Here is a 20,314-nt window from a genome sequence, read left to right as displayed (position 1 = left end):
ATACGTTTCTACAATTTCTAGGTTCTCGTCTCCTATTAAAATACAAGATTACAAGATAGTATGAATTAATCTGGGTCATAGTAAGAAAAACAAATATTCCCTTATATATTCGTCTATCTCTCCCCTCCGACGATCTGTTCAGTCTCTAATACTTTTTTTTTCCGAAAATTCCAGGCGAAAAAAAAAAAATATGCAGAGCTCGCGAGGTTCAGCTATACAGAAAATGGTAAAAGAACGTGGAAGCGAAGAACGGAAAGGAAAAGAGTGGCGAGGCAAGGGAAACAGCAGAAGGGAGAATAGGACGTGGGGAGAAGAAACAGCGAGGGAAGGAGAAAAAAAAAAAGTGATGGTGAGCAGGATGGTGTGGTGAAGACGATGATGGAGGGACAGCAGTGTGTAGATAATGACGATGGAGAAAGGAGAGAGAGAGAGAGAGAGAGAGAGAGAGAGAGAGAGAGAGAGAGAGAGAGAGAGAGAGAGAGAGAGAATGGAAAGGCGAGTGCGGAGAGGTACAGAGCGCAAACAAAGATGATGATGAGAAAAGAGAAGAAGGAAGAAGTACTGTATAACACGAAGGGACCGGAAGATGAAGAAAGTACCCGTAATAGCACACTAACTTTAGATGGTAATAAAGTTAAAGAAGCTTGAGTACCCATCGCAATAGAGGTAATAGGTGGAGGAGTGGGAGGTGGAAGTGGTTCATGGGAGGTGGAAGAGATGGAAGTGTTTGGAGGTCAACACAGAAAGGGTGATGGATGAGGAACCGACCATCAGATAATGCGTGAGGGGCGGGAGAGGATGATGTCAGGACGGGTGCGGGGGTGTGAAAGATGGCCGAAGGTGGGGAGGGGATGGGGAAGGGAAAAAAATGTAGAGAGACTGGGAGGAGTAGAGAGTAAGAGAGGGCTGAAAGGAACTGTACTTAGTGTGGTAGGTAAGGCAGTGTGTGTGTGTGTGTGTGTGTGTGTGTGTGTGTGTGTGTGTGTGTGTGTGTATACGCGCGCATATATAGATAGCTATGTAAATAGTAGATACATAGGTAGCTTGGATGGATGGATACATACATAGACAAATGGGTACATGAACAAAAAAAAAATGGGAAAAGAGATCGATAAATTTATGAATAGATCCAAATAGATAGATGTATAGTAAGAAGGATACTGGTTGTTACAAAGGCAGACAGCTAAACAGTTACGAATACGGTTGAACTGATAGCACCAGTAATATTGCTAGCAGTGTGTGGTGAAGTTGCGGGAGCGTTGGCACGCCTGACCTGCTGAGCCTCGTCAAGCCGCCACGCCACGTTCGAGCCACACACTCAACCGGTTCGAGACACCTAAAGGGAAGTTCACTAATACGTGAATCATATCAAGGCACATAGGGGAGAGTTATCAAGAAAAAAAAAAGATGAATAAAGAGAAATTAATAGACAAGTGAATCAATAAAACGCACTGTCCATGATTATCTCTCTCTCTCTCTCTCTCTCTCTCTCTCTCTCTCTCTCTCTCTCTCTCTCTCTCTCTCTCATTAAATCTAACTGCATCCTTTCCTGATCTTGCTAATGTTTCGTATTTTTCATTCTCTTAAATAGTTTTATTCAATTCCCATTCCAGCTTCTCTCATCACAACACTCCCATATGACTCATCTAATTCTTCCCCCTACTTTTTTCCAGTCCTACTTTCGCGTCCTATCCACATCCTCCTCTTTCTCCTGCTCCTGCTTCTGCTCCTCCTCCTCCTTCTTTATCTTCCTTATCTTTTATCCTTTTCTCTTTTCCCCTTCCTTACCACTTTCCTTCCTCTCCTGTCTCCTTCCGTTTTTCTTTCCTTCTTTCTCTTCTCTTTCTCTTACCTTGCTTCTTTTCTTCTTCCTTTCTCTTTTTTCCCCCTTCTCACATCTCCCTTCTTTCCTTCTTCCCTCTCCCGTCTCTTTTCGCACTTCCTTCCATCTTCTCTTCTCTTTCTCTTAACACATTTTTATCTTTCCAGCTTCCTTTCTTTTTATTATCCTTCTTTCGTCATCCTTCCCTTCTCCTTCTCCCCTCTGGATTTCCTCTTCTTCCTTTCTTCTTTCCTTCCTTTTCTCACCCCTTTCCTCATTTATCCCCTTACTCCCTGCCCTCCTCTACTCTTACATATCCCTCTCACCACCGCTTCTTCCACTTGCTTCCTCCATTCTATCATCAAAAAGACTGCCGAGCTCATAATCCCCTCTGGTCTTGCTGAATACGAGTAAAAAGTAAACAAAAGATCGCATACAGTTTAAATAAATGTGTTAAATGCATGCTGAATAAAATCTAAATACGGATTACATTAAGTGCTTGCTTGACCTCCATCCTTGAGTGAGAGAGAGAGAATGTAAAAATTAACTCACAAAAGAAAAACAAATATCATGGTAAACATTTCACGATTTTGTTTTGCTTCTATCTATTTTTTTGTAACTTTTAAATCATACTGAAATTCATTAATCCATTAACTTATGTTTTATTGTCTGTCCATCCCTGGCAGTAATACTGCATTGTTTATTTTGCAGTGATGATCTGGTGCATGGACTGGCAGAGGCAGCAGCAGTAAGAAAAGAACGAGTGTGCAAATCAGAAGTGAAAGATATTTAATTTTTTCATTACTATCTACGCTTTTTTATTAGTCGTATCTATTTTTTTAAGGAAAAACTGCCGGCGTGAAGGTAAGGGGGAGAAAAGTAAAATAATAAGTACAGGAAGAGGAAAAGTTAAAGGGCCTTTCATCGTGGTACTGTCCATGCAAACTCTATGTATATTAAGGTTATGAAACGGAATGGAGAGTATCTACTCAAGTCTCCCTCTTGGTTCTTGCAATTAGCATAACTCCATTTCTTCCTCTAAAAACACCTTATAACTCACACCAACCCCTTGCTTCTTTTGTACATTCATACCATAAAAAAAAGCCTTCCTTCATTATTACATCATCATCCTTGACCCTTGAAAGTACGGCACTAGTTACTATATTTGCGGTGATAGACAATTCAGGTGAACGAATATACAAACACAGGTGATAAAAATTTTAAATATTTGAAAGGTTTCGAAATTATTATTAGGACGTAGAGTACGACATATCATTCCGAAGAAATAAAGATCCGGGAATCCATAAGGAAATCACTGGTACAAAAAAAAAAAAAAGTACAATTATTTCCCTGCCGTGAATTCCAGCTATTACGCAGACAAACCTCACCAGCTGACCAACATTCCTAGAACCTTTAAACAGTTAGGCTCTTAGAGAGAGAGAGAGAGAGAGAGAGAGAGAGAGAGAGAGAGAGAGAGAGAGAGAGAGAGAGAGAGAGAGAGAGAGAGAGAGAGCCGTTAATCACTACGCAATCCATGAACGAAAACAACAAGAGGCAGAATCAAGTGCAAAACGTCATTATATTACTGCGCGCGCACATACACACACACATACATATATAAATACACACACACACACACACACACACACACACACACACACACAGTAAACTAACGATGGTAAGAATATCTGAAATCATAAGGAGAATAAGGAAAATGACAAGTGTTTAGAGGGAGTCGATGATGAAGAGTAACTAATCGGTAGTAGTAGTAGTGGATATGGTGAGATGGTGTCGGAGGGCGAGAGGGTGACGAGAGGGTGTGGGGACGGCGTGGATGGTGACAAAACAGGGAGGGGTGACGGGAAGGAGTGATGAATGAGTTGGTAGAGCTATGGTATAAGGTCTTCCCGATGTAAAAGTATAAGGTATTTAGTTAACGTGTGATACCTAAAATGACTGCAGTGAGGGAAATAGAAGAGGTGTCGTGACGTCTTGGTGTGAGTGAAGGCGAGATGTGGTGTAGTGTGGTGTATTAAGATGGGATGTGGTGCAGTGGACGGAATATATAAAAGGTGCATGGTGCGACGGTGAGGATGGTGAGGACTAGGCAGAATGAGTGAGTGAGTGAGTGAGCGAGCGCATGACGTGCCTCTAACAAGTGGTTCCCGGGAGGAGAATTTGGACTTGAATCTCAGTCCCGTGGCTCGCGGTATTCAGTCCACCACACACTCATGCACTCACTGGCAATCGTTATTCTCTTCTACTTACGACAAAATAAAAAAAAAAAAGTACATTTGAGAACATAGTAAGACATTTTCCCCTCCATTCCTTCTCCACATTATTGGCAGTCCACGTGATGTACCCATATAATTGATTCCACTCAGCTATTCTTGTCCATTCCTTTCCACTCATTACCTACCATTAGCAACCCCAGTAGCAACGCACACTGAAGCTTTGCACGAAGGCCAGTCTCAGTATTGTATAACACATACCTTCACAGGAAAATATCAAGCGAAAAGGGAGACTAATGTTCACGCGACACACATCTAAGGAAACCAACGAAAGAGTGAAGGAGTGGAAGGGGGAGGAAAAGTAAGGACCATCAGATTCACCCTAGAGAGTCGGTTATTCAAAGGTGATTGGCAGCGGCGTGCGTGTCAGTCAGAATGCCCTGCGTTGTGATTGGCTGATGGGTGGCGTCGCTCAGCTGAGCGGTAGTTAGCATGCGCCCACGCACAGCATCACCACAATCTTTAACAATCATTAGTTTGAGTTGAATATTTCATTGTCACCTATATATGCATACAGTAAACAATCCTAACTATATGCTTACTGAAAATAATCCTTAATGTATGCATATATATATACTTACATAAAGAAAACTGTCATTACTATCATGAACCGCCAATTTCACAAAGCATAGAGGGATTCGAACAGGTTAAGTAATTTTTGCAAACTCTCATAAGAGAGTGTTGCCTAACACATCGCTATGGATAACTCTTATTATCCAAACAATTCCATTCATAGTTATTCGTCAGCTGAGCCACTTGTCTTCATACTCCTCGTGAGACAACAAGGGTACGAGTTCAAAACCATCTGCTCTCCACCATGTATGACAAAAGTACGATTATGAAGATGTGTCGACAAAACCTACGCTAATGTTATTATTTAAGTAATTATACTGTAGATAATTCATATTACACAAGTACAGTTGCATTTTTAATACATAGACACGAGTCACAACACAGTGCCCGGTTACAGTACGAGTGTGTCAGGTACAAGCGATTGTCACTACCAAGTAAACTCAAGACACGAGACCTGAGCTTATTCGATCATACTCTATCAAAAGAGACAACATAAAATGATGTATTCTGATTTTCGACAACATTCCGAGCCCCTTTACCCTCAATAAGCCCACTACAATACATGTGCCGCCGTTTACACTTCACAGGAGAAATAGATTAAATATAACGTACTGTATCCTTTCTGTCCATTCACATCACATTCCAAACCTACTTCATTACCGAGGATTTCGTTTCCCAGTTCGTATTAACAGCACAACCTTCTCTGGTCAGACAGGGGTGTGTCGAACGACTCACTCTCGCTTTTCTCTAAATTATTCAAGTCTATATAATAATGTCTTACCCTTCTAGTCTCGGTAAAGAGGGATAAACTTTAGCAAATTTAAGTTGTATAATAATTCAAGAAGCCAGTAAAGAGACTCCCCACATTATAATTTACATAATTTCATTTGTACATTTCTCGTGGGCAGGAATTGTAGTTATGGAAATGAGCTTAAATGTTTGACACTAAGAAATAGTAAGTTTTTATCAGTAGACGTGAAGACTCGCACAGGAAACAGTGGCTTTATTCGTCTCATCTCCTTCAGTTAATTGAATATTGGGAAACATATGGGACAGTCTCTTTACATTAGGAAGGTTCGACATATTTTCTTTATAACATCATTACTGTACTTGTTGATTTTCAGTTCATCGCTCAATTTATTTGCATAGAAGAAAGTGAAAGTAAGCGCCAATTAAGCCTCAATGGATTTCTATTTCATTACATCGTTAGTGATAAATAAAAGACAGTCAATATCACAAAACCTAAGACGCAGTGTAGATTTTCCTTTTAATATTTGAAAAAGCAAAAGAAAAATCTAGATCGCATGATAGTTAATTGGATACTCGATGTAAAATTTTCATCTGCGAACCAAACAATGCGAAAACGTAACCCTCCTCTTCCATAAACTATGGTGGTGTTCTCAATTTCTCAACCTTTTCCTGTTTCTCTTACTCTTCCTCCTTCTCCTCCTCTTATTATTAATTACACACACACACACACACACACACACACACACACACACACACACACACACACACACACACACACACACACACACTCAATCACGCTCTGGATTAATAACTTTGCATTATAGTTCAAAATCAAATTTCCATAGGACACATAAACAGGGAAGAATGGAAGAAGAGGAAGTGAGAAGGGAGAGAAAGAGGAAGGAAGAGAGGAGAGGAGAGATTGTAGTGAGCAAATGAAGAAATCAAGAAAGAAAGTCGAATATGAGAACAGAAGCAGAAAACAAAGGAAAGATATCAGAAAGGGTGAAAGAAGAAAAGGAGGAAAGAAGTAAAGAGACGAAAAAGATACATTGAAATTCTGGCGAAATGATAGAGAGAGAGAGAGAGAGAGAGAGAGAGAGAGAGAGAGAGAGAGAGAGAGAGAGTGGTACAAGGAGGAGGAAGGAGCAAGACAAGGTCATTAAGCGGCAGTGGAAATGTCGAGTTCACGTGAAACTTCATCGCATGTACCTCTCAGATAACTCACTCTCACTCACTCTCTCTCTCTCTCTCTCTCTCTCTCTCTCTCTCTCTCTCTCTCTCTCTCTCTCTCTCTGTGTGTGTGTGTGTGTGTGTGTGTGTGTGTGTGTGTGTGTGTGTGTGTGTGTGTGTGTGTGTGTGTGTGTGTGTGTGTGTGTGTGTGTGTGTGTGTGTGTGTGTGTGTGTGTGTGTGTGTGTGTGTGTGTGTGTGTGTGTGTGTGTGTGTGTGTGTGTGTGTGTGTCCGTCTGTATGTCTGTTTGTCTGTCTGTCTGTCTGTCTCCGTTTCTCTTATTCATTGACATATTATTCAAGTCATAGTCATTCATGAAGCAAGTATTTTCATCAGGCAATATTTCATACGTTAAAGAAGAAATATCCAGTGTGATATCCAATGAAAAAAGAAATCCTTAATAAACTCGCACAATACTTACTTTTAGCATGGTACTGCACGTCTCTCTCTCTCTCTCTCTCTCTCTCTCTCTCTCTCTCTCTCTCTCTCTCTCTCTCTCTCTCTCTCTCTCTCTCTCTCTCTTTAGCAGATCCAATAAAGTCTCAAGTACGACCCAGCCTCAATACGTGACGGGAATGAATGTACTCACCACGCCGCCTGACCAAACACGCCGCGCAAACATAACAAAACCGTGAAATAAAACTAAGCCATGAACGAGAGAGAGAGAGAGAGAGAGAGAGAGAGAGAGAGAGAGAGAGAGAGAGAGAGAGTCAAAATAACACTCAGGCAGCACTCGTGGCAAAGTATGTGGAGTAAAAAGGCAACATGGAAGATTACGGAAATATTAAAATGGAATAGAGTGAGGAGTTTAAATTCATGCAGTTGTCAATCCTTCTCTTACGCGGAGTCACTTAGATAGATTGTGTGTGTGTGTGTGTGTGTGTGTGTGTGTGTGTGTGTGTGTGTGTGTGTGTGTGTGTGTTTCCGCCATCCACTACACCCGTACCGTCAGCACAGTCAGCGAAACATTTGTACACTGTCGGTGGAAACAAACAGCCGCGTTGAGGGTTTCGATCTTTTCAGTGATACGCTGGTCCGGTGAGGGAAGGTAATTCGCCGCCTCTGTCCACACAAGGGGAGCGGGGATGGCCGGCATACAGCCACTGATACTGATACTGATACTGGACCCCATACACAGCCACCACCCATCGGCCACTCTGGACAAAGGTTTTTGGGGTAAAAATAATAGAGAAAACGAACAAATGCACGAATGATAATTAAACAAGAAAGAGAAATCTAATGTTTTGTGTGGATGAGAATGTTGAGATTATACTTTTTTTTTTTTTTTTTTTTACGGTAAGGCTTATAGCGCCTGTAGGCACACTTGAAGAGTGTATGGAAAGCGCTGTTCAGCTTCCGCCCATTAGTGGCGCAGGCAATTTTATTTATAGTGGTACCCATATTAGGGCCCATATCACCACCCAAGCTCATCTTGAGTGTAACCACCTAGAACCTGGGCATCATGGTGATATGTAGGTAACTTTAAACCATACTTTCTGTGAACAATTTGTACACACACACACACACACACACACACACACACACACACACACACACACACACACACACACACACACACACACACTAATAACTAAGCACCAGCACAACACTGCATGGAATAAAGGCTAATAACAGCACAACAACAATTTATATGTCCTTGAAATAATACACATTAGTATAAAACTGTGTACGAACTACTGCGCGTCAACAACTGCATAAAACTGAACAAAAACAACTTCATCGCAACAACAACGCTCGCTAACAACCACACATAAACACCTGCAGAACAATCCACCGCTTCTAATCAACAACAACAGCCTCCCATTCTCCCAGCCAGCCTCACGCCACACCCATGACCGCTTAAATGTTTGTTTGTGTGCTAACCAACGCGGCATTGCTTTGGTGGCGAACCAATGCACTACCGCTGTTGTAGGAAAACCTGTCAAAATAACCACGGATTTTCACTTACACGTATGCGACTTGGATATTTGTTTTAAAGTACTACCTAATGCAAAAAGAATACCGACCTGAGCCAGGCAGGTAAGAGGTAGAAAAACGCTGCTGCTCTTGGCTTTATTCCATCCAATAAATGTATGTTTATAAAGCCGGTTTACACGCCCGACTCAGAATCGTATACCATGAGCAATGTGGTAGATTCAGTTATCATATCAAATACCGAAAATGTTCTTAGCCCCGACGTATATGTTCGCTTGGTGAGTGGCGGTAACACTGTTAAGTCATAACTGGTGCACCCACTCCGTTATGCCACGCGCCGCACTGTTCTCACATGCCTCGTGGGAGGGCGTTGAGGTGATGAGGGACGAGGAACTAAGGCACAGAACAGCAAGTTTATTTACAGGTAAACAAATAGTACTATCAACAGAATTTCGCCGGGTTTGCTGGTGCTGTTGTTGAATGTTTTTGGTCATATAGTATATCCCCACTTCGTGCCACGCCTTGTGTTGCAACAGCGTAACAACAAAAGTGCGCGATTTAAATCACGCAGTTTTCCCGTGATATCTCATCGCATGTATCTTTCGAATTACTTTATTTAGCATTTCTATAAGTAAATACCTTTACTATTCTATTAAAACTGACAACACGACTCCTGCGTCTGGGTGTATATGCACCGAGCCCCAAAAAAACATCAGCACTTGGGTAATAATCATTATTGCTCACTCAACACCCAAAACAACAATAAAGACAACTACAACAACGTAATGCTAAGCATGCATCAAACAACGGACACTCGACATGTTGGTGACAGCAGCAGCCAAGGAATTCTTAAATCACCAGTAGCTGCGCATCTCTGCTGCGTGTAGAGACTAGGGACTGCCGGGTAAAGAAAGCGAGATAACGTGGCAGATGTCTTAGTACTTGTACACTCCCTCTGCTATGTAACGGTTACTACACACACACACACACACACACACACACACACACACACACACACACACACACACACACAATGACACTAACGCGATATTATTGTCATTAATGTAAGAGAGAAAAATCATATATTTATGTCATACACTAAACTATAAAAAAAAAATAAAAAAAAAACCAAAATTAATAAAAAAAAACAAAAAAGTAAGATAACAAAATTGAAAAAAAGAGGAACAAACCATTCCACAAGAAGGGAAAATGTAGAAAAGAAAGTGACAGAAAAAAAAAAAGGAAACTGGCGAGTTTGTAAGCAAATCTAACAGCATCATGTCCTCAAAATAAGGCTCATATACATTACCTTAAGCCTCTCAAGGACAGCCTGCCTGTGTTGGGATATTTTCTTCAGCCACGCTAGGAAGTACTTTATGCCTCTCCAACTTGGAGGGAATGGGAAAACCAGATGGGTCGAGGGAGCAACATGTAGAAACCAACTGTGTGTATGTGTGAGAGTGAGAGAGGGGGACGGCAAGAAGGCTTGTAAACGTAGGAAACGAAAGAAACAACAAGGGACACATCAAGAGGCCGTTGCAAAACAGAGGAAGAAAGGAAGCAGGAAGGGATATGCAGGCAGCAAACAAGCGAGCTAGCTGGTTGGCATATTACTCGCTAACTCAATCAAGGACGTCAGTACGAGAGTCGGCAAGTAAGGAAGGCAACAGGGAATGAGGAAGTGGAGTAAGGGACGGGCACTGCGAAGAATATGGACGGGAAAGATTGACAAGCAGTGTGATGAAATAGAGGGAAAACGTAAGAGAATGAGAGAACAAGCAGTTCGAAGAAACTAAAAAAGACAAATTAATTAATGAAGGAGGGAAAACGTAAGAGAATGAGAGAACAAGCAGTTCGAAGAAACTAAAAAAAACAACAAATTAATTAATGAAGGAGGGAAAATGAGGAAAAAAAAAAGAAAATACGTAAGGCAGAAGATAAGGAAGGAAGAAAAGCTGGTGGAAAAGAGAGACCTAATGACTACACTAAATCATGAAGCCTATAAAAAGAAATGAAATATTTACTGAGTAATAATAAAAGAACTCTGCTAAAGCAACTCAACGCACACATTCAATATGTACATCCGAATTAATAAAAGAAAATATATGAATAAATAAAAAAAAACGACAAAATAACAATAGATTCAGCACATTAAGAAGGCTGAAAATAACATGCGTGGGAATAGCATTACTAGACAAAAATAAACACAAAATTAAAATATAAATGCTATCTTGAATATGACATGAGTATGAAGCCAGGTAACAAAATAACTCTCCCTCCTTCCCTCCCTCCTCTCTCTCTCTCTCTCTCTCTCTCTCTCTCTCTCTCTCTCTCTCTCTCTCTCTCTCTCTCTCTCTCTCTCTCTCTCTCTCTCTCTCTCTCTCTCTCTCTCCACTGGGAAAAAGAAAAACACAGTCTTAATGCACGACGGAAAGAAATTGGAAACTCTTTACGAGGCAAGGAAAATTGGAAACAACGCAAACAATGGAGGGAAACATATTAGCAACTTCAATTTCCGTTCGCTCGAGATAATCTTTTTAGTACAATTGAAGATTTCTTACAAAATAATCATTACACGAGAGGGAGCGTCTCTGTTCATACGTGAATTTTTTATGTGTTTTAAAAAGAGGCTGTTATACTTCACAGGTGGTGGTGGTGGTGGTGGTGGTGGTGGTGGTGATGAAAGGTATTTCAGTTCTTGCTAATATCTTAATTACTACTGAAGGAAGAGGAGAAGGAGGAGGAGGAGGAGGAAAAGGAAGAGGAGGATTGAGTTGGAAAAAAAGAGAAAAAAGGAAAAATTATAATTTTTGTAAAAAAGAGAAGAAAAGGATTTGGAGTTTAAAGAGTAGGAACAGGACGAATTAAAAATAGAATAAAATCAATAGGAAGAAAAACAAGAAGAGGAGGAAAAGAATGATGAGAAAAAATATATAGACACAAGAAGGAAGAGGAGAAAAGGAAGATGATTTGTAGTGGGAAAACGAAGAGAAGGAGCAAGAACAAAAATAAGCACAAAACAATGAAGTGGACAAAAAAAATATAAAAGAAAACATAAAAGGAAGGGAGGGGAAGAAGGAAAGTAACAATAGATATACAATGTTTTCATTCACCACGAACCGTCGGGAGTAGGTATACGAGAAGCACTTGTTGATCTCGCCACCAATACTCGCACAATTAGGGAACGCTGCCGCTGAGAGACGCACTGTTTACTGTTTCCTCGTATCAGGGCCAGAGACAACAACCTGTACACTGGTCCCGTACTCAAACAAATCCTAAGTAAACTGGGACAGATATTGGAAAGGTGGTCAAGAAACTCAGGATGAAGGAGTGGTATTAAGTTTCGATTGCAGATCTTTGTGAATAGAAGGCTGGGAATACTTGGCATTGAGATGTTATGGAGTTTCAATTCGTCTGTTTTCAGCATCAATTTTGGCGAAATATCTATTCAAAGGATGTTTTTTTCTGATTACATTCAAAATATTTTTGTCACTGGGCAGACTCAGTGACACCTAAAAGATAAAATAAAAAGATATTTTCTTTTCATTTTTTTCCCTTTCGATACCCTAGAAAATCTCACTTAAAACATAAGAAAATAAGGAAAATTATCATTATTATACCTACGAATCTCTCGGTATAAAACATACTTACTTATTTCCGGTTACGAAATCATTTATGTATCACACTTGCTTCAGTTTTCTTTAGATGCCTTCCAATCACTTATCACACATCGAGAATAACTGCATTTTAATCTTGAAAAAAAAAGAAGCGCGTATTACCTTCTCTCACTGAAAAAGACTATCTCTTTAATATCATTCACCTGCCTGGTGCGACCTTCTCAGACCCTTTAAGAAATACAAAGAAGGGCGATAATACCTACCATGATTGTGAAGACACTGACACTTATGATTCCGGCAATAATAATAACACTTAATACTACGACCGTCGACAATATTCCTGGAAACATTCACCTGTTTTCCCTCTCTTTCATGCTCCCTCCGTCTAACTTTTTTTTTTCGTTCCCATTTACAAAAGGCTTATTATACCACTACATTTCCCTTATGAATACATGACTCCTGACGCAGAGTTTAGGTAGCCTCAACCTATCCGTCCCCTGCCTGGCTGCTATTCAGGGATCGACTATTCAAATAAATTGTCCATATAGAGGTACCGGGAGCATGAATGTAGCTTGGGTTGAGGGGATGGAGGGAGTAATATTAAGGATGTATATCTTCGGACACGTGAGGTGTGTGTGTGTGTGTGTGTGTGTGTGTGTGTGTGTGTGTGTGTGTGTGTGTGCGCGCGAGATACTTAGTGTCAAGTACTAAGTGAAAGATGCCATTTACCACAAAAAAAATAATGCTGACAGACAAAGGGAGACAAACAAACAGACAGGTGGAGACAGAAAAATATATAGAGGCGAAAACAAAATACAAACAGACAGACAAACCACAGACCATATAACGACATATATATATATAAAAGAAAAGAAAAAAAAAAAACAGTACCAATAATGAAGGAGTGGAGAGGGGAGTGGATTTGCATACCACTATCCTACACTCATTTCATTAATTATACACTTTTCATGACACTTCATTACTCTCACACTCATTATCTTACCCCCGCACCCCATACCGCAACATTTTCCGCCTCAGTCATCCCTCCAGCGCAGCCCCATCACGCCCCTCCGTCATTCTGTCCCATTACTCAGTGGTACTTCATTTCTACACGTGAATTTTGTACTGTACTCGATACTCACCACACACACACACACACACACACACACACACACACACACACACACACGCGCGCGCACACACACACACACATCATCATCATCATCAAACTGACAACCATACATATGTTATTCATTCTCTCTCTCTCTCTCTCTCTCTCTCTCTCTCTCTCTCTCTCTCTCTCTCTCACGTCAATTCTTAGTTAAAACATTGTTAATTGGTTTTCATATAAATATATACTGAAAAGGCTATGAAAATACTCTCTCTCTCTCTCTCTCTCTCTCTCTCTCTCTCTCTCTCTCTCTCTCTCTCTCTCTCTCTCTCTCTCTGTGTGTGTGTGTGTGTGTGTGTGTGTGTGTGTGTGTGTGTGTCATTAATAACCGGCGTGCCATTAATGCCTCATAACTATTCCTCCTGGGCAGGCGACTCATCACTGGTTTCAGAAGCATCCTCACTCTTGATACTCATTACCTTCATCCTTCAAAATGATTACTTGGCCACTTGAACTTCTTTCTCCTCACCACTCACTGTTTTTATCCTTTTTATTTGATTTATTTTATTTTTTACCTAATTTTCATGGCGTGGCATGGGAGTAGCGGGGTAAAAAGAAGGTAGGAACTTTTCATACACTTTCTATTCTTCATCTTTAATTTTCGTCCAATTTGTATTTCATATTTTCATTTTGTGCCATCAAATAGAAAGAATGATAAAAATAAACGAGAGAGAGAGAGAGAGAGAGAGAGAGAGAGAGAGAGAGAGAGAGAGAGAGAGAGAGAGAGAGGTTTGTATAAATTAATGATCCCTCACCCTCCCCCACACACGTATACAAACAAACAAAACAAACAACGCTGAGTTTATCACCATCTCTTTGAGAGAGAAAAAAAAAATCCCTTGCGATTAAGTTGAGCAGGGCTTCTTACAGTTGGCCAAATGATCACAGCTCCGTAGGAACCAGTGGGGTGTTTGTTGGGAGGTGGAGGAAGGCTCTACAGTCTAAGGTAAATCCTCCTCCTCCTCCTCCTCCTCCTCCTCCTCTTCCTTCTATCCCATGACCGTGAATGATGAGTGAAAATGAAGCAGATGATTAATTTTTCTGCAGCTTTTTTCTCTTTTATGTATTATCTAGGAGTGGCTTCTGCCTTAATATTTCATTTTAGGAAGGTTAGATGGTCGCTCTCGTGGCTTAGTGGGTTTTTTTTTTTCATCTATCTAATAGACAGTCTGAACTATGGATGATCAACTAAGTGAATTACTATTTCTAAAATTGGATGATCAGTCTCTTCATTTCTTTTCTTTATTTTTTGAAGCCTTGGATAGCTATTTTCTTGATTTACTATTTTCAGAGCTTATATGGAGTCCCTTTTGAAAATAGCTGCCCTCTTAATTCACCATTTTATGGAGGCTTGAATGGCTACTAACCTTGCTATCTCGTTTGGTCAGTATCTAAAAAAAATAGCCCTTTGAAGAATAAATACTTGGTTCCACTTACTGACACATACAAAATTAAACGATGAAAAGAAGATAATCTCGCTCCTGAATAGTTTGTTTCTTCTAAATAACCCAGATAATAAAATACAAATGAATGGAAATAAATATTTACTTCACAGAGGATACCACAATAATGCTTGGACGAGAACATCCCTTTTTTGTTGTTGTTGTTTTTATTGCAATGTTTGTCACTTGCTGTCACTGAAGTGCGGTAATTAGTGAATGACTCTTTACATTAAATGATAAAGACTCCTGGATACAATCGTATTATCCATGGAAATTTAACAGGGTTCAAATTGGACAAACCACAATGAAAACAAGTACAAAAAAAAAATGTAAACAAAATCTTGTTTTACATAGTTTTTGGTATTCATGCCACCATGATGTACGTTCTCTTTTAGCAGATCTTTTGTAAGAGTGTTTTGGTCAAGGTTGTGTGTGTGTGTGTGTGTGTGTGTGTGTGTGTGTGTGTGTGTGTGTGTGTGTGTGTGTGTGTGTGTGTATAATATATATATATATATATATATATATATATATATATATATATATATATATATATATATATATATATATATATATATATATAGTTAGCTGATAATTTTTTTTTTTTTATATTTATGTAATTTTTGCCAAAGATACATTTGGTCATTGGAGTCAGATCAAGGCCATAAGAAATATAATAAAATACTCGTTCAATACGTTACTCCCATGTCCTATAGATTACAGAAAGACATTGCAGAAGACTACGTAAATATTCCATCTAATACGTTTCAAAGGTAAATAAACAAAATAAAACAAAGGAAATAAATAAAATTTAGTAATAGAATTGCCGCATGAGTACGTTACTAAATATGTGAGCATTTATTTCTCGGACTGTCATCTTAAGTATGTCCCATGTGGTCTAGTGGCTAGGATACCTGGCTTTCACCCAGGAGGCCAGGTTCGATTCCCGGCATGGGAAATAAGTTTATGGTTTCATTGTGTAGTAGAACCACACTTGCTTTTGGGGACGTGGGGTTCGAATCCTAGCCACACTCCGAGAATGGAAGAGCAACCAATCAAGTAACAGCTCCACATCTAAAGTCTTTCGTTAGGTGGCACCGTCTCAACCTTAATAGACGAGAAAAACCTGACATGAACACGAAAAAAAAAAAAAAAACACTCATGGCTCTGGCACCTTCTATGGTGTATATATATATATATATATATATATATATATATATATATATATATATATATATATATATATATATATATATATATATATACCATAGAAGGTGCCAGAGCCATGAGTGTTTTTTTCTTTTTTTTTCTCTTTTCGTGTTCATGTCAGGTTTTTCTCGTCTATTAAGGTTGAGACGGTGCCACCTAACGAAAGACTTTAGATGTGGAGCTGTTACTTGGATTGGTTGCTCTTCCATTCTCGGAGTGTGGCTAGGATTCGAACCCCACGTCCCCAAAAGCAAGTGTGGTTCTACTACACAATGAAACCATAAAACTTATTTCCCATGCCGGGAATCGAACCCGGGCCTCCTGGGTGAAAGCCAGGTATCCTAGCCACTAGACCACATGGGACATACTCTTAAGATGACAGTCCGAGAGAATAAATGCTCACATATTTAGTAACGTACTCATGCGGCAATTCTATTACTAAATTTTATTTATTTCCTTTTGTTTTATTTTGTTTATTTACCTTTTGAAACGTATTAGATGGAATATTTACGTAGTCTTCTGCAATGTCTTTCTGTAATCTATAGGACATGGGAGTAACGTATTGAACGAGTATTTTATTATATTTCTTATGGCCTTGATCTGACTCCAATGACCAAATGTATCTTTCGCAAAAATTACATAAATATAAAAAAAAAAAATTATCAGCTAACTAATATCGCAATTATTGGTTGTTCTTACCCAGTCGAATTGGGAACAATGCCGTGGTGTCATGTGGCAGCCTGGGCGGATGTGCTCGTAAACGTTTACTGCCTTAATCTGGAGTAGGATATTATATACGAAGGAAGACAACAAGTGGCTGCTCAGGACAGAGCACGGCCTCCCCTGTTGCTGGGGAATGTCACGTTTGCCCTTTAACTTGAAGATAGGACAGAATGGGGATGGGGAGGCTGTCGGGATCCAGGGATAGGAAGGATGGAATATTGAAAGGCAGGCTGTGGGCGATGTCAGGATTTGGAAAGGAAGAGGGATGAAAGCGGCTTATGTAGGAAAGATTAGCAGCCATGAAACGAAATGAAAACAGGCAGCAACATAAATTAATATCAGGGCTTTCTGTGCCATGGTTTCCTCTCAGTCTTAACAAAATTCGGAGTACTGTTTTATTATAAAGACACTAGTAGTAAGATAAATAAAAAGCTATTACGTAAAAACTTTTAATTATCTAAAGTTTAATTATCAGCTCTGTCTTATTTTTGTTTTGCTTTACACTTGGATGTAATATTTTTCTCATAACCTGAATAAAATGCTGCGATGTAATTCAGACTACAGTTTCGAAAGACACCATCGACAACAAAAGAACTATAAAGATGGGCATTTCTAGACAGGGGTGGTTCTTGCTTCCTTTTTTTCTTATGTTATTCTATTTTATGTTAAATGACTGATTAATTCAAAGCTTATAATGACTAGAATCTCACTTTTTGCTCAGTAAAAACCTATAATATCACTCAATTACCAAGTCGTATATTGTCACGATGAGTTTATGGATTAAGCAAACACATTGCAAAGTTTTCTCTTTCCCTTTTTGTAATTTGGCATAAAATTAATAACTCGGACAATACTTCCTCTTCCTAACTGGACACCAAGAAGGGTTTTACTGGCGGAAACTGACCGCCTTGCCTGTTGTCTGCCCAATGCAGGCGTCCAGCACCAAATTTACATAGACTGCTGATGTGATTATATCCTGCTTTCTGACGAGCCTGTCTGGAGTGGACGGTGCCTGGCTTGTGGAGTTTGTACACTCTCTCTCTCTCTCTCTCTCTCTCTCTCTCTCTCTCTCTCTCTCTCTCTCTCTCTCTCTCTCTCTGTCTCTTTCTCAATTAAATGGGTCTTAGTTATGTTGCTATCAACTAGATCCCATAAAGTTATATGAAGGAAGACCAATGAAAATATCAAACTCTCTCTCTCTCTCTCTCTCTCTCTCTCTCTCTCTCTCTCTCTCTCTCTCTCTCTCTCTCTCTCTGTCTCTCAGCCTTATCCCCTACTACACGGTACCTCAGAGCACTATGGAAGAGGCTTCATCAGGCCCAATGACACGAGATGGGAAGGGGAAGGGCGACTATACCCTGCCGGTGGTTCCCTAGCAAGTGTTCGCATCCATCAGACAAAAGGCGTAAGTTTGGGGCATCTTGTTTGCGGCAACGGACTTCGACGCCCACCAGCACACGCCACCTTCATCACCATTCCCTGTCATTTTCTCTCTCCGTCCCTTTGCTATCATGGGTTGTTGCTTCTTAGTTCTTTTTTATCTTCTTTTATTATGTTTATTTTGTGTCATCTAGTCAAGTGTTTGTGCTTTTCTTTTTTCTTTTTTTTTCACTGTTTAATTTACCTTATTTATTCTCAAGGATTTATCGTGTTAATTTTCGTATGTTTCTTTTTTTTTTTTTTTTTGCTTAATTTGCTTAGTTTGCGTTTAAGGCCGTGTTTACTGCATTGTTTTTTTTTCCATGCAAGTTGTTTGTGTTTCGTATCGTCTTCATTCTAAGCGTTTCAGTCTTATTAACACTACACATTTTTCGTGAACTATTACAATTTGATAAAACATTAAGGTTTTTAATAAATAGGGCTGCAAGTTTTCCATTTTTCTATTTTTTCTCGTTCTTTATTTCCTCCTTTTCATTTTTCTTTTTTTTTTCTTTTCAAACTAAAATTTTCTCAAGAAGCTCAGTTACAAACTTTCTTTCTCTAACTCTAACAGGTCGAGTCATGAGTTATTTTTATCTCTTTGCCAATCAGATGGAAACGATCACCTGGACTAGAATGGTTCTGATCGGCCTTCTCTGTTCAGTCATGGTAAGTATATCCCAAGCTTGAATTTGGTTGGTGAGATGGAAAAAAAATGCCAGGGGAAAGAGATTTTGGACAGTGAATAAGAATGAAAACGAAGATGGGTGATGGATAAGGATAACTTTACGAAATCTTGGGAGAGAAATGTCAATAAGAAAGAAAATAATTACGAGGCACTGATAAAAAAAATAAAAGGAATTCAAAGGACCGAAAAGAACGTCATGATGCAGAGGAAAGGAGTTCTTGCTATCACTCGTACCATAACTATCATTGTTACCCACAAGCGTTTCAGCAAGTAAAAAAAAAAAACACGTCAACTGCTCACGTCACACGTAATTACTAACCCATATTATCGCATCCACTACGACAATACCCTTTCATCCTTATACATAAAAGCACTACTGAGGAAATAAAAGCATCCGTAGAACATCTTGTACGTGTAGGAAATGTGGGAAAGGCTGCTGGTGGCTCTGAGAAGTACGACGTGCTGAGGGCGGTGGTGAGGTATTTATGATACAGACAATGGCTTTTAGAAGACGTTTTCATGATCTTAACTCTACTGTTCAAGCACCGGAAAAAGGAAAAGAATAGAGAATTTTACAATACCTATCTTTTCTCAGCCTGAACAGAATTGGATAACAGTATTTATAGTAAGTAGTAGTAGTAGTAGTAGCAGTAGTAGCAGTAGTAGTAGTAGTAGTAGTAGTAGTAGTAGTAGTAGCAGTAGTACATTTTACATGGTAGATTACTTACTTCCTCGTCAAAGATCAGTGACGCTAGTTCTTGTAGCACACACAGTAAAAATAATGAAAATTCAGCTTAAAAACGAAACTGATCCAAGATATGAAAATGAAAAATAATGTTACACAGAAAAAAAAGAGAAGGAAAATACAAAAAAAAATGTGAAAAAAAACAAATATTAAAACAACGAACACGTAAAGTAGACATAAAAAAGAAAATATATACAAAACTTTAAAAAAAATACACTATCATCTAAAAAAAAAAAAAACAAAGAAAACGCAAAACAAACATCAAAGCAGGACAACAAAACGAACACGAAAATACAAAAAGATACCTAAAATGAAAAAAAAAATATGCATAAATAAAAAAAAATAGGCTCACAAATATAAACAAAAACTATCACCATCATCATCATCATCAATCGCAGAAGTCACGCTCAGCTTCATGCACAGAGGCACATTCTTGCTTCATATATTTTGATCACCAACATTAAAGCCACTTGTTGACACGAAGGGTGGTCGCTAGGGAGGGCTGGAGAAGGAAAGAAAAGAAGAAGAGGAAGAGGAAGAGAAAGAGGAAGTGGAAGCAGCATGGAAGAGGAGGAGGAGGAGGAGGAGGAGGAAAAGGACGGGGGTGGGTCTTAAAGAGAGTGCTCACCGCCTCTCCGAACACATGGTGCCTCTCCACTTACCAAAATTAAACGCATTCGGTTTCAGACCTAATTTCCCG

General features: G+C 39.4%; 1 long non-coding RNA gene and 2 other non-coding genes across 4 annotated transcripts in view; 1 reads left to right on the top strand and 2 right to left on the bottom strand.

Annotated features, from left to right (window-relative positions):
* The window catches only part of LOC123505140, a 260,629-nt gene that overhangs the window by 57,854 nt on the left and 182,461 nt on the right, over positions 1–20,314 (bottom strand). The window lies entirely within an intron of this gene.
* Positions 15,718–15,788, top strand: Trnae-uuc. The gene has a single exon. It is a non-coding gene; the product is annotated as a tRNA-Glu (tRNA).
* Positions 16,331–16,402, bottom strand: Trnae-uuc. Its single transcript has one exon. It is a non-coding gene; the product is annotated as a tRNA-Glu (tRNA).

Source organism: Portunus trituberculatus, chromosome 17, assembly GCF_017591435.1.
Source record: "Portunus trituberculatus isolate SZX2019 chromosome 17, ASM1759143v1, whole genome shotgun sequence".
Lineage (NCBI taxonomy): Eukaryota > Metazoa > Arthropoda > Malacostraca > Decapoda > Portunidae > Portunus > Portunus trituberculatus.
The sequence above is the reverse complement of the archived record's forward strand: the minus strand, read 5'-3'. Positions and strand labels throughout refer to the sequence as shown.